Source organism: Urocitellus parryii, chromosome 5 (assembly GCF_045843805.1).
Source record: "Urocitellus parryii isolate mUroPar1 chromosome 5, mUroPar1.hap1, whole genome shotgun sequence".
Lineage (NCBI taxonomy): Eukaryota > Metazoa > Chordata > Mammalia > Rodentia > Sciuridae > Urocitellus > Urocitellus parryii.
In genome coordinates, this window is record NC_135535.1 from 83,954,919 (window position 1) to 83,980,362 (window position 25,444).

Below are 25,444 nucleotides of genomic sequence, written 5' to 3' on the forward strand. Positions count from 1 at the left end.
GGGGTTGTGGCTCAGAGGTAGAGCACTCTACCTAGCATGTGTTCTTAAGTCTTGCCCAAATCATGAAACCTTTTCATATTATGTCCTAATATAGTATTCCTCTGCTCTTGCTGCTAACAGCAATTACTCTTCCCACCATCAGGCACTGGGTTCAATCCTCAGCACCACATAAAAATAAAATGAAGGAATTGTACCCACCTATAACTAAAAATAAATAAATAAATATTTAAAAATTCAAAAATAAACACACACAGTTCATTTCTATATGGTGCAGTATGTGGAGGGTGGGGAATTAATATGGTTCAGATTCTTAGCTCATCATCTTTTGTGGCAAATATTTTTAAACTTTATATGAAAACATATATACAGTAACTAAGAACAGACTAGGGAAGAAGAGCACGAGAAGAAGACCAACATTAAACAAGGATGAGAGGTGGGAGGGAAAGGGAGAGAGAAGGGAAATTGCATGGAAATGGAAGGAGACCCTCAGGGTTATACAAAATTACATACAAGAGGAAGTGAGGGGAAAGGGAAAAACAGTACAAGGGGGAGGAATGAATTACAGTAGTGGGGGTAGAGAGAGAAGAGGGGAGGGGAGGGGAGGGGAGGGGAGATAGTAGAGGATAGGAAAGGCAGCAGAATACAACAGACATGAGTTTATCAATATGTAAAGCAATGAAGTGTAACTGATGTGATTCTGCAAGCTGTATACGGGGTAAAATGGGAGCTCATAACCCGCTTGAATCAAAATGTGAAATATGATATATCAAGAACTATGTAATGTTTTGAACAACCAACATTAAAAAAATAAATTAAAAAAAAATAAAAAAAAACATATATACAAAACTTACATAATAATGTATTAAAACAATATGAAAAATATTATGAACAAAACTTACTAATAATGTATTAAAATTGATGTGAGAAATATCATTGACTATAATGTAAAAATTATGTAACACGACCAAACATAGTGGCGGGAAGACAGTGAGCCACCCCATGCCAGGGTAGCAAGACCTGCAGATCTCCGAGAGTGGTAGAGGACCCCATCCAGCTGCTCTCTACAGAAATCACCAGCACTGTGACCCCACATGGGGCTCCAGGCCTCAGCATTCCAGCAGGACACCCTGCGTTGGAGCAGGCTCAAAGCCCAAAGTTCCAGTCCACACAAGATTTGGTGAGCCTTAGCAGAATCACCTATCAACACATCTGCAGATTGCCATGTCTTCGCACTGCTCCCACACAAGTGACTCAGCTGCTGCCTACCCTCAGCACAAAGCCATCACCCGGTTCCCCCCACCTAGCCAGGCTCCCTCCACCTCACCAGACACCCCAGCGCTGAAAGCACACCCCTGCCACCTTGACTCAACAGTCTCACCATTTAGCTGGGGGCAATTTCCAGATCAGATCTCCAACAGCCAAGTACCAGGTCTCCAACCTTCCCCCCTCCCCAGGGGTGGTAACCCAACACAGTAGTTGCCCAACATAGTTGTGCAGTGTGACCAGGAGCCGCCCACAGGAGCCCTGGGTGAGAGTTTCCTCAATTGGGAACTGCTAGGGGACAGGGAAAGACCCGGAACTGGGAATTCTCCAGGCAAGAGAGAGAGATGGACTGGGGATGTGGCTCAAGTGGTAGTGCGCTTGCCCGGCATGCGCTGGGGGCTGGGTTCCATCCTCACCACCACATAACAATAAAATAAAGATGTTGTGTCCACCGAAAACTAAAAATTAAATATTAAAAAATTTCTCTCTCTCTCTCTCTCTCTCTCTCTCTCTCTCTCTCTCTCTCTCAAAAAGAGAGGAGAGGGAGATAGTACGGGATGCTCCCATCATACCAGCGAGAGGTCCCAAAAAGAGACCCGTGAGGTGCAGTCTTTCTCCAGGGGACGAGTGGGTGCCACCCCAGCATCCAGGCGCCCAGCACCAGGACCAGACTTTCCACCCTCGTTACCTCCACCATCCAGAGGACAGAGACACCAGCTTATAACAGACGATGCCTCCTACTGGATGAGAAGAGAAGCAGGAAAGATATGGATCTCTAAAGCTAGCTACAACCCTGGATTCTTCCTTTTGAGTTTTTTGTTTGTTGGTTTGTTGGTTTGTTTGTTTGTGGTTGGTTGGTTGGTTGGTTGGTTGGTTTTTTCTCCTCTGCCCCTCCATCCTACGGCCCTCACATCCCCAACATATGTGAAACCAAGAACTTTGCATGAAATAGGACTTTGAGGACTGAGTCATCTGAATGATATAATATAGAGGTATTATACATGCTCTTTTTTTTCTTTTCCTTTTTATTCTTTCATTTCTTTCCCCCTCCAAATCTTACTGTTTTAACATCCTGTATTTTTCAAAATACATATGTGTTTGTTTTATGTACTCTACTGTCTTACCACCTACTTGCCCACCCTAAATTATTTCCTGTCTAGTCTCTTGCTACTAACCCTCTTCACTAGATTTCTCCTTCATACTTCCTAAGATACATTGACTCTATATCCTCACATCCTACCTACTCAGCATATGGTCCTAAGCCCCACCCCCAGGTTATTGTCCACTGTCAGAAACATTTTTTAAAAACTCCTGATTATATTTTAGATAATAATTGAATTCAACATTTCTGTACATCAAGACAAAACTGTGTGGGGCTGGGGATGTGGCTCAAGCGGTGGCGCTCTCGCCTGGCATGCGTGCGGCCCGGGTTCGATCCTCAGCACCACATACCAACAAAGATGTTGTGTCTGCCGATAACTAAAAAATAAATATTAAAAATTCTCTTTCTCTCTCTCCTCTCTCACTCTCTCTTTAAAAAAAAAAAGACAAAACTGTGAACGTCTTAATAACAACAAACTGTTCATAGGTGGTATATTGTTGATATTGAGATCTGTAAACATTGTCCTTCCCCACAAAGGAGAGGTCTTGGAACCCTACAAGAGCACTACAAACCTATACGGTAAAAACAATAACAATCTAGAACCACGGAGCTGAAAAGGAAGACACAAGAGCAACATGAAAAGACAAGGGAAGGTCTCTGAGCAGCCATTGAAGGGAAAGGAACTGCTGGTGTGTGTGTGCGCGCAGGTGTGTGGACAAGGAGGTGGGGGCACCCAAGTTAGAGTCCCAACTCCTTGAAATCCATTTGCTATTCTTTTCTTTCTCCCCCACATCTATCTGGTGGTAGTTGGTGTTTAAATTTGTGTTTCTTTTCATTCATTTCAAAATCTTTTTAAAATTTTAGGGTTGGGGGGGTAGTGGGAAGATCAGGAAAGGGGAAAGGAGGAGAGTAGGAACAGAAGAGGAGGAGGAGGACATGGAGATGAAGAAGAGTTAAGGAACCGAGCCCCGGAGGAGGTGACAGAGTTAGTTCTTGATAATTGCCTGTGTGTCAATGGGGAAATTGAAGGCCTGAATGACACTTTTAAAGAACTAGAGTTTCTGAGTATGGCTAATGTGGAATTAAGTTCACTGGCCCAACTTCCCAGCTTAAACAAACTTCGAAATTTGGAACTTAGTGACAATATAATTTCTGGAGGCTTGGAAGTCCTGACAGAAAAATGTCCAAATCTTACCTACCTCAATCTGAGTAGAAACAAAATCAAAGATCTCAGTACAGTAGAAGCTCTGCAAAATCTTAAAAATTTGAAAAGTCTTGACTTGTTTAACGGTAAGATCACAAATCTGGAAGATTACAGAGAAAGTATTTTTGAATTGCTGCAACAGATCACATACTTAGATGGATTTGATCAGGAGGAGAATGAAGCACCTGACTCCGAAGAGGAGGAGGAAGAGGAGGATGGAGATGAAGATGATGGAGATGAAGAGGAAGATGAAGCTGGTCCACCTGAAGGATACGAGGAAGAGGAGAAAGATGTTGAGGAGGAGGATAAAGATGAAGCAGGGTCAGAAATGGGAGAGGGAGAAGAAGAAGTGGGCCTTTCTTACTTGATGAAAGAAAAAATTCAGGATAAAGAAGGGGAAGAAGATGAGGAAGAGGAAGAAGAAGGTCTCCAGGGGAGAAGAGGAAACAAGATGCTAAAGATGATGGAGAGGAAGAAGATGACTAGATCATTCTAAGACCAGATTCCCCAGCATTCCTGGGTGTGCAATAGAGTGATCACATCTTTGTTTTTTCATGTACGATAGCTATCACTACAGAAGATAATGTGTAACTTTTTATAGAAAAGTGTGGTTTTACTATTTTTGCCTTCTCATTCCAGTTAAGATTTACTAGTCTGTTAATGATCATATTGTATGTAGAGAAAAAATTTCATTTACACTCCCCCCATTAAGACATTCTCTAGCAATTATATTTAGAAGCTTACTTTTTCTAATTCAAACTCAAGTTCATTGTATTAGTAATTTTTAGTCTGTAATTAAAACATGGTTGCTTTTACACAGGTGAAGTTTGATGCATTTCATTCATAAGATTTTAAAGTTATTTATAAATTAACTGAAATTACAGTCATCTAAAATATGAAATGACAGTCTCTTGAATAAGTTGATTTTTATTATTATTTTTTTTTTAAGAGATGATCCAGGGATCTTTATTTTGAAGGCATTGACTTTTTTTTAAATAGCTCAAGATATTTGGGTGGGTTTTTTTTGTCACATGAATTAAGTTAGAAAAGTAGAAGCAGAATAGTAAAGGTTCTATTCAGTAATATAGTTTATGGATTTGGGGGACGTTCTAGTCAGTAATACAATTCATGGATTTTCTGGTGATTGATAAGATTTTATTTTTGAAGGAAAAATTACCTATACTAAGTAAGACACGCAGGTGAGCCCTCTCTTTAGGCTGCAGATCATGACATGCCAATGGACGTTTATTTCGTTTTGTTTTAGGTGTGCATTTTCTAATCAATTTCTTTATGATCACCTTCCCTTCTTATTGACTCCCCTCTCTCTATCCCAAAAGAAAGCTGGGAATTTCTGGATACCCAGAAAACCTTTAGTCTTATACCTCAACCACCTTTTCAGATCTCTCTGGGTTTTAAACAGAGTGGAAGAAATTGAGAATTTTCTGAGATACAAATATTGTTATTGATACAATTTTAGGCAGCAAGCTCTAAGATCATATAAGTAGGATAAAGAAAGTAAAGAAGCAGGGGAGGGTTTTTGGATTAGCATCAATGTTCATTGCCTGTTAATAATTAATGAGACATTTAAATCAATTTTTAAGTTGGCATCCCCAAATTTATTTATAATTTTTCTGATTAGAAGCTTTAGTTGTTCCTATAGTTTTAAAGCATTATCAGATGTAGCATTTAATTGGAATATCATAGGCAGTTGGAAAAATATTTGGGATTAAATATTAAAATTAAGACTTATTTTCAAGTGAATGTCCATTAAAATAGAAGAATATTTGGGATAAGTATGAGTGAGTGCTTACTTACATGGTTACTAAATAAAATATAACGAGTACACAAGTACATCTCTGTTTTTGTCATGGAGGCTCCATGTTCAAGGTAACTGCTTTGTTCATATTGACTATCTTAAAATTTTTTCTTTGTTTTGAATATTTGTAAGGTTTTAAAAGTTAGTCTCAGTAAACTAATTGAAGCTATTTTTCTACTGGGACACATTTAAATTACTGAGTGTAGTACTGATGCTGCTTGTTTTTTTTTAGTTTAGAATGTATGACTTGGCATTTTAAAGGTTATTTGTGGAGAAACTAAAACAGTTGCACAACTGACTGAAATAAAAAACACTTGGAATAAATTTAGTAGGGGGATCAGAAAGTACAAAAGATTAACATTTTTTTCTCCTAATTTTTAACAATTAATATGCACTGCTTTAGTCTCTAAGAATTCTCATTACATACTATGTACAGATTATAAAAAACTTATTTTTAAATTGAAATCTATATATTGACTTTCTTATCAATCATCTTATTGTGCAATCAAAATTAGAGTTTTTTGGTTTGAAAACAACACATAGTGAACCTCCACATAACTTTTAAGAACTTATTTAGCTTTGTGGGTGGTATTTTCATGCAAATAAATAAGGGGGATTTTATATTTTGTAGAAGTTTGGGGTCCTATTTTAATGCTCTTTGTATTGCAGTATGTATATAGTGTCTTAAGTTCTTTAAGAATCTCTCTGTAGGGCTGGGGATGTGGCTCAAGCAGTAGTGCGCTTGCCTGGCATGCGTGCGGCCCGGGTTCGATCCTCAGCACCACATACAAACAAAGATGTTGTATCCATGAAAAAACAAAAAATAAATATTAAAAAATTCTAAAAAAAAAAAATCTTTCTGTAAACGTTGAGGTTAATACTTTTGTGCCACTATGTTTTTTGAATAAAGTCATGACAGTGTTAAAAACAAATCAAAAAGCAGCACTCATGATCATTCTTTTATTGTTTCTAACTATTCCCTATTTTTCCTGTGACTGCTGTAACTTAAGTTTTTGAAACAAAATTGGTTCAAATACATTGAAGATTTGTTATAATGATTAAAAAAAAAAAAAAAAAGAAAAGGGAAGAAAGTGTCCCAAACAAATGAAGACACCACATCACTAGAATCATTGGCAGCTACAGCAGAAGGAATGACAGAGAAGGAGATTAGGATATACATCGTTAAAATGTTCTGGGAACTCAAGGAAGATATGAGAGAGCAAATACAGGCAGTGAAAGATCACTTCAACAAGGAGCTACATAAACAAATACAGGAAGCAAAAGATCTCCTTAACAGGAAGATAGAAGTCCTAATATAAAACCAAACAGATATCCTTGAAATGAAAAAATTAATAAACCAAATTAAAAGCCCAAATGAACGCATCACTAACAGAGTAGACCACTTGGAAGACAGGACATCAGACAATGAAGACAAAATATATCATCTTGAAAAAAATATAGACCACACAGTAATAATGGTAAGAAACCATGAGCAGAGCATTCAAGAAATATGGGATAGCATAAAAAGATCAAAAATATTAAGAGTTATTGGGTATAGAGGAAGACATAGAGGTCCAAACCAAAGGAATGAACAATCTATTCAATGAAATAATATCAGAAAACTTTCCAAACGTGAAGAATGAATTGGAAATCCAAATTCAAAAAGCCTACAAAATCACAACAGATCCACATTAAGGCACATTATACTGAAAATGCCCAGCATACAGAATAAGGAGAGAATTTTAAAACCCATAAGAGAAAGGAATCAGATTACATATAAAGAAAAACCAATCAGGATAACGGCAGATTTTTCAACACAGACCCTGAAAGCTAGAAGATCCTGGGACAACATATATCAAGCTCTGAAAGAAAATGGGTGCCAACCGAGAATCTTGAATCCAGCAAAATTAAGCTTTAGATTTGAAGATGAAATAAAAACCTTCCACAATAAACAAAAGTTAAAAGAATTAATAGTTAGAAAACCGGCACTACAAAACATCCTTGGAAAAATATTCCATGAAGAGGACACAAAAAACAACAATGAAAATTAGCAGAGGGAGGTAGCACCCTAAAGGAAAAACTAATCAATGAAGAAAATCAAGTCAAGTTAAATAACAAAAATAAACATGGCTGGGAATACAAACCATGTCTCAATAATAACCCTGAATGTTAATGGCTTAAACTCACCAGTCAAAAGACATAGAATAGCAAATTGGATTTAAAAAAACCCAACAATATGCTACCTCCAAGAGACTCATCTCATAGGAAAAGACATCCACAGACTGAAAGTGAAGGGTTGTGAAAAATCATACCACTCGCATAGATTTCGGAAGCAAGCAGGGGTTTCCTCATATCAAATAAAGTAGACTTCAAACCAAAGTTAATCAAAAGGGATAAAGATGGACATTACATACTGCTCAAGGGAACCATACACCAACAAGACATATCATAAATATATATTCCCCAAACAATGGTGCAGCTATGTTCATCAAACAAATTCTTCTCAAATTCAAGAGTCAAATTGATCACAACACAATAATCCTGGGTGACTTTAACACACCTCTCCCACCACTGGATAGATCTTCCAAACAAAAGTTGAATAAAGACTCTATAGAACTCAATAATACAATCAATAACTTAGGCTTAACTGACATATATAGAATATTTCAACCTGCATCAAGCAGATACACTTTCTTCTCAGCAGCACATGGATCCTTCTCTAAAATAGACCATACACTATGCCACAAAGCAACTCTTAACAAATACAAAAAAGTAGAGATACTACCATGTATTTTATCAGATAATGGAATGAAATTGGAAATCAATGACAAAATAAAAAATAAAAATTACTCTAACACCTGGAGACTGAACAATATCCTACAGAATAAACAATAGACATCAAAGAGGAGATTAAAAAATTCTTAGAGATAAATGTGAACATAAACACAACATATGAAATCTCTTAGCTACACTAATGAAGAGAAGGAGAGAGAGAACTCAAATTACCAGCACACAAGATGAAAAAGGTAATATCACAACAAACACTACATAAATACAGAGGATAATTAGAAATTATTTTGAAAACGTATACTTCAATAAAATAGCATGTGACTTGCCAAGACTGAATCAGGAAGATATATACAATTTAAACAAACCAAAATCAAGTGATGACATAGAAGATGCCATCAGAAGCCTACCAACCAAGAAAAGCCCAGGACCGGACGGTTACACAGCCAAGTTCTACAAGACATTTAAAGAAGAACTACTATCAATACTCTTCAATTCATTTCAAGAAATAGAAAAAGAGGCAGCACTTCCAAACTCATTCTATGAGGCCAATATTACCCTGATTCCAAAACCAGGCAAAGACATCAAAGAAAGAAAACTTTAGACCACTATCGCTTATGAACATAGATTCTCAAAAATTCTCAATAAAATTCTAACAAATCCAATACAAAAACATATCAAAAAGATCATGCACCATGATCAAGTGGGATTCATCCCAGGTATGCAAGGTTGGTTCAACATACAGAAATCAATAAATGTAATTCACTACAGCAATAGACTAAAAGAATAATATGATCATCTCAATAGACACAGAAAAAGCATTTGACAAAATACAGCACCCCTTCATGTTCAAAACACTAGAAAAACTAGGGATAACAGGAACAGTCTCAACATTATAAAGGCTATCTACACTAAGCCCCAGGCCAAATAAATAGAGATAAATTGAAGGTATTCCCTCTAAAAACTGGAACAAGTCAGGGATGACCTCTTTCACCACTTCTATTTAACATAATCCTTTAAACACTGGACAGAACAATAAGACAGACAAAAGAAATTAAAGGGATACGTATAGGAAAACACAATTTAAATTAGCACTATTTGCTGACAATATGATTCTATCACTAGAAGACCCAAAAAGCTCCACCAGAAAACTTATAGAACTAGTAAACAAATTCAGCAAAGAAGCAGGTTATAAAATCAACACCCATAAATCAAAGGCATTTCTGTATATCAGTGACAAATCCTCTGAAACAGAAATGAGGAAAACTACACCATTCACAATAACCTCAAAAGAAAAAAAAAAGATACTTCGGAATCAACTTAACAAAAGAGGTAAAAGATCTATATAATGAAAACTACAGAACTCTACAGAATGAAATCAAAGAAGAGCTTAGAAGATGGAAAGATCTACCTCACTCTTGAATAGGCAGAATTAATATTATCAAAATGAACATACTACCAAAAGCACTATACAGATTTAATGCAATTCCGATCAAAATCCCAATGGCATTCCTCATAGAAATAGAAAAAGCAATCATGAAATTCATCTGGAAAAATAAGAGACCCAGAATAGCTAAAGCAATCCTTAGGAGGAAGAATGAAGCAGGTGGCACCACTATACCAGATCTTAAATAATACTATAGAGCAACAGTAACAAAAACAGCATGGTATTGGCACCAAAACAGACTGGTAGACCAATGGTACAGAATAGAGGACACAGAGACTAACCCACAAAATTACAATTATCTTATTTTTAGACAAAAGTGCCAAAAAACATGCACTGGAGAAAAGATAGCATCTTCAACAAATGGTGCTAGGAAAACTAGAAATCCATGTACAACAAAATGAAATTAAACCCCTATCTCTCACCATGCACAAAACTCAATTCAAAATGGATCAAGGACTTAAGAATACAACCAGAGACCAGGCATCTAATAGAAGAAAAAGTAGGCTCTAATCTCCAGCATGTGGGATTAGGCCCTAACTTCCTTAATAAGACTCCTATAGCACAAGAATTAAAACCAAGAATCAATTAATGTGATAGGCTGAAACTAAAAACTTTCTTCTCAGCAAAAGAAACAATCTGTGAGGTAAACAGACAGCCTACATCTTTTTTTTTTTAAGAGAGAGAGGGAATTTATTTAAATATTTATTTTTTTAGTTTTCGATGGACACAATATCTTTATTTTATTTGATGTGGTGCTGAGGATCAAAGCCAGGCGAGCATGCTACCACTTCAGCCACATCCCCAGCCCGACAGCCTACATCTTGGGAGCAAATTTTTACCCCCCACACATCAGATAGAGCACTAATCTCTAGGGTATATAAAGAACTCAAAAAGCTAAACACCAAAACCACAAATAACCCAATCAACAAATGGGCCAAGGACATAAACAGACACTTCTCAGAAGAGGATATACAATCAATCAACAAATATTTGAAAAAATGCTCATCATCTCTAGCAATCAGAGAAATGCAAATCAAAACTACCCAAAGATACCATCTCACTCCAGTCAGAATGGCAGCTATTATGAAGACAAACAACAATAAGTGTTGGAGAGGATGTGGGGAAAAAGGTACACTAATACATTGCTGGGACTGCAAATTGGTACAGCCAATATGGAAAGCAGTATGGAGATTCCTTGGAAATCAGGGAATGGAACCACCCAGCTATCCCTCTCCTAGGACTACACCCAAAGGACTTAAAAACGGCATACTACAGGGACACAGCCATATCAATGTTTATAGCAGCAGAATTTATAATAGCTAAACTGTGGAGCCAACCTAGATGCCCTTCAGTGGATGAATGGATAAAAAAAAAAAAAGCATTTATACACAATGGAATTTTACTGAGCAATAAGAGAGAATAAAATCATGGCATGTGCAGTTAAATGGATGGCACTGGAGAGGATAATGCTAAGTGAAGTTAGCCAATCCCACCCCAAAAAAAAATGCTGAATGTTTTCTCTGATATAAGAAGGCTGATTCATAGTGGGGTGGGGAGGGAGAGAGTGGGTAGGGAGATCATGGGAGGAATAGATGAATTCTAGATAGGGAAGAGGGGTGGCAGGGAAAAGGAGGGGATAGGGGATTAACAAGGATGGTAGAATGTGATAGACATCATTATCCATGCATGAAGACATAAATTGATTGATGTCTTTATATACAAACAGAGGTATGAAAAATTTGTTCTATATGTGTAACAATAATTGTAATGCATTCTGCTGCCATGTATTTTTTAAAAATTACATAACAATATACTTATGCAGATTTCAATTAAGATTGGGGCAAGACCTTCAGTGTAGATGCTTTTATTATTTGCATATTTGGAGCATTAGTGTAGTTGGGTAAAAATAAGAGATTTCCCATATGTAGCAAAATGAAGTTAAACCCCAGAATCTCTCCATGCACAAAGCTCAATTCAACATGAATCAAGGACCTAGGAATTAAACCAGAGACCCTGTACCTAACAGAAGAAAAAGGAGATCCAAATCTTCATCATGTCAGATTAGGCCCTGACTTCCTTAACAAGACTCCTAAAGCACAAGAAACAAAATTAAGAATCAATAAACGGGATGGATTCAAACTCAAAAGCTTCTTCTCAGCAAAAAAAACAATCACTCAAGTGAAGACAGAGCCTATTTTACGGAAGCAAAATTTTTACAACATGCACATCAGATAGAGCACTAATCTCCAGTATACATAAAGAACTCAAAAAACTTAACACCAAAAAACAAACAAACCAATCAATAAATGAGCTAAGGAAATGAACGGATACTTCTCAGAAGATGATATACAATCAATCAACAAATATATGAAAAAATGTTCATCATCTCCAGCAATCAGAGAAATACAAATCAAAACTACTCTAAGATTTCATCTCTCTCCAGTCAGAATGACAGCTCAAGAATACAAGCAACAATAATTGTTAGCAAGGATGCGGGGGAAAAGACACACTCATACATTGCTGGTGGGACTGCAAATTGGTACAACCAATCTAGAAAGTAGTATGGAGATTCCTTTAAAAACTTGGAATGGAACCACCATTTGACCCAGATATCCCACTCCTCGGTCTATACCCAACACAGTATACACTTAGAAACTGCAAAACAGTCACATTAATGTTTATAGCAATACAATTCATAATAGCCAAACTGTGGAACCAACCTAGATGCACTTCAATATATGAATGGATAAAGAAACTGGTGTATACACACTGCTGAGAGCCACGGCCAAGTCTGTATGGCCCCTGGCATATTGCCAACAGTATTGGTTGACAGGCGAGGCATTACTATCCGCCTCAGCCGCTACTTTTGAGTTCTCATGCTACTTTGGAGTTCTATCACCAGAGGGCGTAATTCAACCAACAGCTCCACCTATGGAGACAGCTGAGTGGCCCTCAACCCCCGTAGTTGATAGATGGGATCCTGAGACACAACCTCAAAGATTAGCATGCCCTGTACTTGAGCAGGCAGGAGGGCAGCGAATTCACCGAGCTTTAGATTTCAAACCAGTGAAGCAGTTAAAGGAGGCTATAACAACCTATGGTCCTCAAGCACCCTTCACTGTAAGCATGGAAGAATCCATTACCAACTTGGACATGACGCCAGCAGATTGGGCTAGTATGTGTAAATCTGTGCTAAATGGTGGACAATATTTGTTATGGAAGGTTGCCAATGAGGAATTTTACATGGAGACGGCTAGGCGAAATGCAGCAGCCAGTTACCCTCAAAGAAATCTAGATATGTTGTTAGGAAAAGGACCTTATGAAGGTCAACGGCAACAAATTGAATATGATCCTGCTATATATGCACAAATTGCTGCAGATGCAGTTACGGCATGGAAGACTTTACAAGGACATGGAGATTTACAAGGTCAATTATCTAAGGTAATACAGGGAGCTAATGAACCTTACGCTGAATTTGTAGATAGGCTTATTCAAACAGCTACCAGAGTTTTTGGGGACACAGACAAGCAATGCCATTAATTAAACAACTGGCTTATGAGAAAGCAAATCGCTGATGCAGAGAGATCATTAGACCATGGAAACATGGAGATTTAAACAAATATATTAAATTATGTAGAGACATTAATGAACAAAGGCAAGTCTTGGCAGCTGCAGTACAACAGGCTTTAGATGCCAGGCCAAAAACATACTACAATTGTGAACAAACAGAATATTTTAAAAGGAATTGCCCCATAGGAGGAGGGTTTAACAAAGCTAGGTATCAAAGGAGTAGAATACCGGGTATTTGCCCACAATGCTGTAGAAGGAGACATTGGGCTAATGAATGCCATTCTCAAACCACCATAGAGGATACTGCGTTATCAAAAAACGGACAAGCACCAGGTGTTTACCCACGATATCGTGGAGAAAGGCATCGGGCTGCATTGCCAAAAAACGGACAGGGGGGCCCAATGCTCCGGGGCCCACAACCACAAATATACGGGACACTGGAGGAACCCAGAAACACCATGGAGGAACCCAGAAACACAATCAGGGTAGTGCCTAGGACACATTATCCATCAGATCTCTCATTAGACAAACCAGAGGGAGCAGAGGGTTGGACATCTGCGCCTCCGCCAGAGCAGTACTAACTCCAGAGATGGGAGTTCAGATCATTCCCACAGGAGTAAAAGGACCTCTTCCCCAAGGAACAGTAGGCTTATTGTTAGGACGCAGTTCTTCTACTCTAAAAGGACTTATAATAAGTCCCGGGGTAATTGATCCCGATTATGAAGGTGAAATGAAAATTATACTAGTTCTCCAAAGGGTATATCACTAATTTCACCAGGAGATAGAATAGCACACTTATTAATAATACCCAGCCTACATGATAAATTTTCCAGTAGTAGTATAGAAAGAGATTCCAGGGGATTAGGCTCCACAGGTGTAGATTGGACTATGCTGTCTTTAAATTTAGATTCTCGCCCCATACTAAAACTAAATATTCAAGGACATGAATTTAATGGGCTATTGGATACAGGTGCAGACCTTAGCATCATATCTCGTCAAGAATGGCCAAAACATTGGCCGTTAGAACAAGCCACTCAAACGCTTCCAGGCCTAGGAGTGGCGACTAATCCCCATAGAAGTGCAATGGTATTAGATTGGAAGGATCCTGAAGGATGTGAAGGAACTATACAGCCACATGTATTGGATCATCTTCCTATAAATTTATGGGGACGAGATGTCCTAGATCAATTAGGTTTGACATTAACAAACAACATCAATCCAAATGCGCCCACTATTAGGGCTAGACAAGGTTTCAGGAAAGAAAAAAGATTAGGAGAACAAGGTATAGCAGCACCAATTCAAAGGAATAAATAGACATGGACTGGGTTTTCAGAAGGGGTCACTGAGGCAATAAAAATTACTTGGAAATCAGATAGACCAGTATGGGATAGATATGAATGGAAAGTACTCCCTCAACGGATGGCTAACAGCCCAACTATGTGTCAAATTTATGTTAACAAAGCAATCCAGCCACTTAGAAATCAAAATCCTGAACTACAAATATTTCACTATATGGATGATGTATTGTTAGCACACAAAGATAAAAACACATTGCTAGAATGTTATGCCACACTTACAAATTTATTAAAAAATTATAATCTAGAGATAGCAATAGATAAAGTACAATTAAATTTTCCAATTAATTATTTAGGAGTTCTAAATTATTTAGGAGTTCTCAACCATGGTCCGTCCACCAAAAATTCAAATACGAGTAGATCAACTCAAATCACTTAACAACTTTCAAAAGTTATTAGGAGACATAAATTGGATAAGGCCTTATCTAGGCATACCAACAGGAGAGTTGGGACCTTTATTTGATAACCTAAAAGGTCCATCAGATCCAAATTCACCCCGAATGTTAAAGCCTGAAGCAAGAAAGGCATTAAAAATCATTGAAACACATATGGAAAATATGCATTTGGAGAGAATTTATATAAGTTTGCCGTTATAATTTATTGTAATACCAACAAAAAATATTCCTACAGGAGTATTTTGGCAAGAAGGTCCATTATTGTGGATACATTTATCTTATTCTCCTAAAACTATTCTTACTAGGTATCCTGAGGCTGTAGGACAATTAATACTCAAAGGAATAAAAGCAACAAAGGGAGTGTTTGGGATTTCTCCCAATAAAATTATTACTCCATATACTATGGATGAGTTAGCTAATGACTTAAATACTTGGGCAATAATCATGTGTAAATCTAATGTTTCATTTGATAATCACCATCTAATCCTTTGTTGTCTTTTTGGTCTTCGCATCCTGTAGTTTTTCCAAAAATGACAAGAAAAACCCCTATCATGAATGCTCCAAATGTATTCACTGATGGGTCAAATAATGGTCAGCAGCAGTAGTTACCCCTGATCAAACTTTTACATTTTTAGTACCCAAACACTCAGCTCAAAAGGTAGAGCTTGATGCAGTTTTATAAGCTTTTGTGGTGTTTAAAGACTCTGTATTTAATTTATTTTCTCACAGTCAGTATATAGTTAATGCTATAGTATCCCTTGAAGATGCTGGTAGGATTTCCCCTTCCTCTACTGTTTTCTCTTTGTTTTCCACTATACAAAGTCTAATCTGGGACAGAAAAGATCCATTATTTATAGGAATATCAGGGCACATACAGGATTGCCTGGAGCCCTTAGCTTGGGCAATGAACTAGCAGATAAATCTACACATGACATACATATTTTCTCTACAGTAGAAGAAGCAACAAATTTTCATAGAATGTTCCATGTCAATGCTAATACTTTACAAAAGCGTTTTAAAATAACTAAGGAACCAGCTAGACAAATAATAAAACAATGTCAAAATCGTGTGACCTTTTTACCACAAGTTAATCTTGGACTCAATCCTAGAGGACTGATACCTAACCATATTTGGCAGATGGACGTCACACACTTGCCAGAATTTGGAAAATTAAAATATTTGCATGTTACAGTTGATACTTCTTCCAGATTTTTGATGGGCTCCCGTCATGCCGGAGAAAAAACTAAAGATTATATAGCTCACTGCTTACAAAATTTTGCCACTGTGGGCGTTCCAAAACAGTTAAAAACAGATAATGGTCCTGGTTATACTTCTACCTCTTTTAAACAATTTTGCTCATCATTTGGCATTACTCATATAACAGGAATCCCATACAATCCTCAGGGACAAGGCATAGTTGAGAGATCTCATCAAACTATTAAAATGTACTTATTAAAGCAAAAAGAAGTAATTGGAAAGGGGTATATATCCCCCAAAGATAAACTTAAAATAACCCTTTTTACTCTAAACTTTAAATTTGGATTCATCAGGGCTTAGTGCTGCGGAAAGGCATATGTGTCCAAAAAATGTACATAAGCCTAAGGTACTTTGGTAGGATATTCTAACAGGACAATGGAAAGGTCCTGACCCAGTGATTGTCTGGAGTCGGAGTTCTGTTTGTGTGTTTCCACAGGGAGAACAACAGCCGATTTGGATTCCAGAGAGACTAACCAAAGCGATTTCTACAGACCAAAAAGAAGATGATTTGACTCAAATCCATAACAGCTGATATCCAGAGCTCCAGCTTGGCTATTCTTACATCTGCGACAGTGATTAACCAGGATGCTTTTTTCAATATCTATTTTATTATTGCCTTTTCCCACATCATAAAGCTCTATTTTATTTTTTGAGCTCATACAGACCTAGGTTAATGTTTTTCTGATCGGTTTTATTTTTTGACTGTGGAGTTTTAAACATTGCAATGGAGATTTCACCTGTGTAAGCTACAAGGCCTTTACTATTGTCTTATGTGTTGTACGTTTGTGTGCACACTTGTTTTGTGTTGTATGTCTGTATGTGCATATATCCATAGATCATATATGAGAAGTGCTCATGAAAAAATGGATCCAAATATTTTTTTTTATTCAGGTGATTTTAATGGTTTAATTTAAATTGGGTAAACAGCTGTTGAGGATTGTTTTAATATGTGAACAAATAAGGAGGTTAACAGATCTGTTTGTTTACTTTCACCTTTCCTTTTCATTATATTTAATAATTCTGTTCAGGATAATGTAAATTGTTCAGAAAATTGTTTTCTTAGTACCTGTTGGAATGTTACATATTTTTTTTTTACCATCATTGCCAGAATTCCTATCTTCATCCCAGTGCCAGTGAAGACAAAGATAAAACCAAACTACAGCTTCTTCAATAGTTATCACAACAAACTGTATAAACTGATGCATCAATGAATAATAACTCAACAAGTAATACTCAATCAAGGAGTCGATTTACTTTGGGAAGAAATGGACATATTGATGGATTCCTCTGCTTTGAACTGCTTGCACAACTTGCCTAGACTATGTATCACTTGTATGCATTGTGAACTATCTGTTGGTGCAGCAAATTGTGGTAGTGCTGGAGTATCTTTGCTGATGGTGTCACCGGTGGTACAATTTTTCAAAGAAGCCCTCAATTGGCTTAGTGTCGTGGCATTTTGCATCCTCCTCCCTTCTACTAGTGATGGTCTAAAATTTGGGGACCAATAGAGGTGAGGCAAAGAACCTCACCGCCTCGACTGGCACCAAGGCCAAATTTATGGGCCAACAGAGGTAATCCAAAAAACCTCACCCCCCCACTGGTGCAAAGGCCTATCCTCAAGTATGGCTGTATGCTGGACTGGTAGTCAGTGACAGGTATGATCCAATTGCAGTGGTACCAACCTAAGACAGGAGGCTGATGCCTAGAGGTCAGCTCATCCAATGACAGGTAAGGACCATATGTTGTATTGGACAACCTAACAGGCACAGTCCCTAAGCCACATTGCTTGTTGTTTAATTAAACAGAAGGGGGGAGATGCTGAGAGCCATGGCATAGTGTGAATGGCCCCTGGCATTTTGCCAACAGTATTGGTTGACAGGTGAGGCATTACTATCCGCCTCAGCTGCTACTTTTGAGTTCTCGAGCTACTTTGGAGTTCTCATGGGGATTCCTGGGAATTCCCCGAGAGTTCCCATTGGTTGGGGAAGTGCAGGAGGAGGGATTTCGGGAGGAGATATTTCCGGTGGCTGGTTCCTAGACAAGCAGCGTGGCGTTTGGGAGGAGTTGCTGGGTTTGATCCTCAGCACCACATAAATTAAAAAAAATATTGTGTCCAACTACAACTAAAAAATAAATATTTAAAAAATAAAATATGTATTTTGTACCTACCACTGGGCTACATGCTACAGGGATATAAAATTAATAAAAGGCACAGCATCTTTGGTGGGGGGGGGTATTGTCCATTAGGAGATAAAAGAGGTTTGTTTATTTTTATCTTTTTATTTTGGGAGAGGGCTCCTGGAGATTTAACCCAGAGGCACTTTACCACTGAGCCCACATCCCCAGCCCTTTTTTATATTTTATTTAGAGACAGGGTCTTGCTAAGTTGCTTAGGGCCTCGATAAGTTGCTGAGGCTGTCCTTGAATTTGCAATCCTCCTGCTTCAACCTCCAGAGCCACTGGGGTTATAGGCTTCTGCCACCATGCCCAGCTAAAAGAGGCTTATTAATGATCTGCAATATAATGTGACATGTAGCACAAAAAACTTCATGAATTCTAATCTGTTGAATTTAGGGGGGAAGGGGAGGAAATTCAATGGTCTTCTGTTTTAATTATTAATAACATGAAACATCTGAGACAGGAAGGATAACAACATGGTAGGTGTCACATAAAATGGCCAGATGAAATGCTAGACAAACAGGGGAAATGACTTAAAGTTAAGGGTAGTTATGGGAGGTATTTAAGAAAGAATGATGGATATGAAGAAAATCTGAACAATGTATAGAATTTCATCAGGCTAAAGGAAGAGTTGAAAGAAGAAGAGAATTCCAGGCAAAGAAATCAGAAATACAAGGGCCAAAGCAAAGCATGTTCAGGAGATGGCAGTGGATCCACTTGGCTAATGGGATGGGGCGAGTGAGACAGAGACTAGAAGACTTCACCTGGCTAGACCTTGAAGACACTTGATAAAAGGTGGTAACGAGGGGGGCCTAGACTGCTGAGTATTCAGAGCCCTTATGTATTCAGAGCCCTTAATCAACTAAAGAGAGTTTGATTTTGCAGAAAGTAGGGAGAATCAGAGACCACCTGTATTATTTAGAAGACAAAGGCCTAGGAAGGAAGATATGGATACCAGCTGTGTTTTGAAGGAAAACACAGTCGCTCCATGACTGAAATGGAAGAGATAAAGAAAACTCAAGGATGGATCCAGACTTTGAAACCTAAATGTCTGAGGCAGGGAGGAGGAAAATAGGGCTGCTAACAGAAATAAAATCAGCCAGAGAAGAGGGGATCGGGAGAAAGGTACAGAATGAATTCCACCTCAACAGGTGGAGTTTGAAGTTCCAGCAGAATGCCACAGGGGGACATCAAAATCAACACAAACACAGGAAGAAGGCCATTGAGAAAGTCTTTAAGAAGTACAGTGTTTGAGGTATAGCACAGTGAGCTACCGAAAGCAGGTGGCAAAGCAGGGTTCAGAGGAAAATTCTAGTTGGTGCTATGACCGAATCTGAAGAAAGCAAGAGCTTCAGAGAAGTTATAAAGACCAAAGCAGATTGCAGGAATAGGAGTGAAGAAGAACAGGTACAGGCAACAAATGAACACCCTGTCTAATAAATACAATCAGCCAGATGAGAAAAGATGGGATGCTGGGGCATAGGAAAGGGCACTGAAGAAGAGGTAGTACTTATTTCAGTAGTAAATAAGACATCCTGAATGTTTTTAAACAGAAAAACGTGGGGAGAGAAGACTTTAAACATCTGAGACAGGAAGGATAACAACAGACAAGACAAAGAAATAGTGATAAATAAAAATAGAGAAATATGTTGAGGTTTAAATAAAGATGCCTAACTGTCAGGTCTGTTTTGGTAGTCTACACAGTGTTTCCAAAAGTGTGACTCAAACAATTTGAGATTTCATATACCAAATTAGATATTTGATTTTTCTAGAGAAAACAGAATATGGAACAACATTAGGCCCAAGATTCCATGGGACAACAACCACTGCTGCTCCCCCACAGCCCCAGCCCCCAGAGAGAGCCAGCACTCTGCAGTTTACATCAGTCCCCACCTATTGCCTCATTCATTTTGGTAATTCTAATGGTCCCAGTTGACATTTGAATTTGTGACCCCTGACTTAGATCTTTTCAATAAAAAAGAAAATGACATCATCCTTAGAGGGTAATTAGGGACTGTAGATTGGAACTTGAAATTTGTGAAAAAAATATATTGCAAAAGCCATTGAAAAAAATTGGGTTAGAAAGTCAGTAAGAGATGAAAATTAAAAAAAAAAAAAATCAAAGGGCAGCTGAAACAGCAGTGATTACTCACTTGACTTGGCAGAGCCCTACAGCCTGCAAACAGAGATCACAAAGCATTGTAGCACAAGACTGGGGGCGGTGGTTTGTTCCGGGGTTGTCGTCTAGGTGTTCTGAGGTTGTCATCTAGGGTGCTAGTGAGAACATCAGTGAGGACACTGGCCAGTGTCTGGCCTTGATAAAGGGGATAGTGGCCTGGAAAAAAGATGACAAAACCTCATGAGAGCAAAGAACAGATCAAGAGAAGGGAGGGAGGGTTCTGGAAGGCAAGATAAAAAGATTCTTCCTGGAATTTTTCTGGCCAGAACTTGAAAATATTATCTGTATAAAAAATTAGATGATAGACACATCAAAAGCTAAGATGAATTGGGAGACCTATGAAGGAAAGTGAAAGTATAATTAGCATAAAAGGCAAAAGTCATGCAAAAATGTCTCTGTAGTGTACCTTCATCTCTCTACTATTTAACTTCTAGAAATCATCTATAGATTTTCTTTAAAAAATAAAAATAAAAATCTAGTGGTGAAAATAAGACCAGACTTGATATAATGAAGTAAGTTCAAAGAACTATATTTTTGTGAAATGAACCAAGTGAGTATTGTTTCATTTGGATTGGATAGGGTGAACTCAGGGCCTCTCCCATGTTAAGCATGTGCTCCACCACTGAGCTACACCCTGCCTCCCAAATGAATGCTTAAGGAGACTATTTTTAAACTACACACTTGACTTCAAATATTCTTAAATACAATTCCAGAGACTGAAAGCCCACTCATACACATACACATACACATACACACACACACACACACACACACACACACACAAAATATCTACGAACAGGACTGTATACATTATCTCAAGTTTTGAAGAAGAAAGAAGATCCAAAGTTCAAAGTTATTAAGTTCTCAAAGTCTCACATATCAAATGCACATAAAATGGAAAGGTATCCAATGTTTAGGATTGGCCTGTCTAGTACCTGAACCTTTGGGGTGAACATACTCTGAAAGTTCCTTGATGTCTTAAAAACATACACACAAAATGACATTAAATGCAGAGAAGAACTCTGTAAAGTTATGCCCAACTGACAACTGTCCTTTGATTTTTTTTAATTTTCATCTCTTATTGACTTTCTAACCCAATTTTTTCAATGGATATTGCAATATATTTTTTCACAATTTTCAAGTTCAATCTACAGTCCCTAATTACTAAGGATTATGTCATCTCCTTTTTTATTGAAAAGAAATAAGTCAGGGATCACAAATTCAAATGTCAACTGGGACCATTAGAATTACCAAAATGAATAAGGCAATAGGTGGGGACTGATGTAAACTACGGGGTGCCATCAGTTGTATATAACAATTTTAACTTTTAAATTAAACAAAATTTTTAAATCTTAAGAATTGTACATTAAAATGAGACCCTTTTCTTCAAGTACTAAAAAGGGTGATATTGATTGAACAGCCCTAAACGGAAAATCCAAAATGCTCCCCACCAAAAGTTTCAGGTTAGGGATAGTCAATCTTAAATTCAGTCCATGCAAAATTTTTCATAATCTGAAAAAAACCCGCCAGAACCACTTCTGGTCCCAAGCCTTTTAAATAGAGATATGTAGCCTGTAATACACACGATATTCATAGAAGGCTGGGCAAACAAGAAGTCTAGGAGTCACTACTTTTTTCTTCTCTGAATAGATAATTTTTACAACAGGCCCTTTGTAGATTTTCCCAGGCACCAGTTCCTCACAATGGAATCAATTCTACTTTTAATCCATTATGTCACATCATCCTATACAGAAAGGAGAACTTGGACTTTTTTCCGGAGCATATCAAATCATGGGTGGAAGTACAAATTGGTACACTTTATTAGTGGGCAGACAGTATAGCAGCATTTAGTAACATTTTAAATACACAGGCTTTATTCACTACTAACACTGCTTATAGGACTCTACATAAGTGATCTACTACCTAGATGCTCACTGCAACAGTTAAGAAATAATGACAAACTGGAAACCACCTAAATGTAAGTAAATAAATACAGTTTATCCATCTGATGGGATGTTATGAAACACACCTGAAGCAGCCTCCCCAGATCAAAGCCAGCTTCAGCAAAAGTGTGGTGCTAAGCAATTCAGTGAGACCCTATCTCTAAATAAAATATAAAATAGGGCTAGAAGTGTGGCTCAGTGGTCAAGTTCCCGTGAGTTAAATCGCCAGTACCCATAGTGGGGTTGGGAGGGGGAGCAAGGGAGGATTAAATGAACTCTAGATAGGACAAAAGGTGAGAGGGGAAGAGAAGGGGAATAGGGGTAGGAAAGATGGTGGAATGAGATGGACATCATTACCCTAAGTACACGTATGAAGACAGAACGGGATGAATATACTTTGTACACAACCAGAGATATGAAAAATCGTGCTCTATATGTGTAACATGAACTGTATCGCATTCTGCTCTCATATATAACAAATTAGAATAAATGAATGAATGAATGAATAAATAAATAAATCTCAGGTACCCAAAAAAAAAAAACCCAAAAACCTAAGAGAGCTATACATACAGATACAGAAAGGTGTCTCATGGCACATCATGGGGAAAGGAAGCTATTAAACAAAGTAACTGAATGACAGTATCTTTGTAAACAGAAATATCCAGATACACATGTGATACACATGTGTACATGAACACTGTATGTCTAGGAGATTATGCAAACAATGTTTAACTTATAATTACAGAATGGAAATGGGAAAGAAGCAAAGAGGAGAAAAAGATTTCTATTTCTTAATATTAAGATATTATTTCAACATTACAATGAGCACATATTGCTTTCATAGACAAGAGTTTCAAAAATTAAGTTAAACCAGCAAAGCTAACAGAAATCAATAATCCTACAGCGATAAAATGAACCATGTGAAAGTCACCTAGCTGATTAGTAACCTTAGTTTCATCTGCAAAGAAACTCCACAGCAGTATCCAGACCAGTCTTTCACTGGACAACCAAAAGACAGGAAGCCTGGAGGGACATCATTAAAATTATGCCTGTGTTATTCAACGTTTCATAACTATAATGAATTATCTGACACTAGATACTTACGAAGTAAAGAGATTTATTTAGTTCATAGTTTTGGAGGACCCATGACAGACAGCAAGGCAGGAGAGGGAAGAAAGATGACATCTCAAGCCAGAAAGTAGAGACTCAGTGGACCCAAGCTCATTCTTTTATGACAACCCTATTGCCAGAACTCAAGGATATCACCAAAAATACCTTTATCCTGTTTAAGATCATACCCCCAATGACCTAAGGACTTCCCACCAAGCCCCATCTCTTAAAAGTTCCACCGCCTCCTAATACCACTAACCTGGGGACCAAGACTGCATCATGTGGACTCTAGGGAGGCAAACCAAAGCATCTATCATATGTTTATATATTCTGAGGAGAAAAAAAAAATGGGCCCAAGCATTCCAATCAACTTTAATAGGTCTGTTTTGTTGTTTTGCTTGAGACTGGGGAACTGACCCCAGGAGTATTTTATCTCTAAGCTACATTCCCAGCCTTCCCCCCGCCCCTTTTTTAAATTTGAGACAGGATCTCACTAAATGGCAAGGCTGGACTTGACCTCACGATCCTCCTTCCTCAACCTGCTAAGAAGCTGGGATTACGGGTGTGTGCCACTGTGCCTCACCCAGGCAGTTGTTTTTCAGAGCAGTCATGAACTCTCACTGCTTTTATAAGAATTACTTCAATCAAACCTGCAAATTACTTTGCTATCTAAGTATTATCATAACCATCCTTTTAATCAATAACCATGGCTCAGAAGTTAATTAACTTGCCCAAGAGAATAAGAGCTGGAAGTGGGACAATCAGAATTAAACCCAGTTTTAGCAGTCTAGAAGGCTCATTCCCTTTGATACTTCTGGAAGCATGGCACCATTATGGCTTTATTAAAGAGTGACTTAGCAGGGATGGGAATAAGCAATACTGATATCTAAGGTTAGGTAGGGCATTACTGGATTAACTGCTAATTTATTGCTGAAAATTAAAGACGAAGAAAAAGATAAACCAAAGCCAACCAACATTTGTAGAACAAATTGAGGTAAGCAAGAAGAGAAAACTGCAGACCGATATCTTTCATAAACATATATGCAAAATTCCTCTCAAAAAATTGGTAGACTAAATATAGCAATACACATAAAGAATTATGCACAGTGATTATATGGGGTTATTTTTAGATATGCAAAGTTGGTATAACAACTGAAAATCAATTAACCTATCATCTCTGTTCTGTAGACTAAAGAATAAAAATTGAATGATCATATCAGTAAGTGTCAAAAAGCACTTGACAATATCCAATATCTCTTCATAACAAAACCTCTCAGTATGCTAGGAATCTAGGTGAACATACTAAATTTAATAAAGAGCAGCCACAAGAAACCTGCAACTAACCTAATTCTTCACAGAAAAAAAAAAATAGAAGACTTCTTATCAATATCAGGAAAAAGAAAGGTTGTTCCCTCTCAGCACTTCTTTTCAACATCATTCTAAAAGTCTTAACTAATACAATAAGATAAGAAAATTAATTAAAATGTGGACTGATTAAGAACCCAAATAAAACTGTCTTTGTTCTCAGATGATGATATTTTTAATGTAGAAAAATCCCCAAAAAAATCAACAAAAACTTTTGGAAATACTAAGCAATTATAGGATAGAGAAGAGGAGAATGGAGAGTTATTGTATACTGGGTACAGAGTTTAGATTGGGAAAATGAAAATATTCTTAAGACAGATAATAGTAATGGTTGAACAACATTGTGGGTGTGTTTAATGCCATAGAATTGTACACTTAAAAATGGTTAGAATGGTAACTTTTATGTATATTTTGTATAAAATGTATAAAAAGGAAAGAAGGTAATAAAAAACAAAACAAATTGAGGTAAGCTA

At 37.5% G+C, this 25,444-nt stretch overlaps 1 protein-coding gene and 1 pseudogene across 12 annotated transcripts in view; one reads left to right on the forward strand and one right to left on the reverse strand.

The window, feature by feature from the left end:
• Ppfibp1 (PPFIB scaffold protein 1) overlaps positions 1 to 25,444 on the reverse strand; it is a 208,844-nt gene that overhangs the window by 146,317 nt on the left and 37,083 nt on the right. The gene's annotated exons all lie outside the window — the stretch shown is intronic.
• LOC113190291 (acidic leucine-rich nuclear phosphoprotein 32 family member E pseudogene) lies at positions 3,322 to 4,055 on the forward strand (annotated as a pseudogene).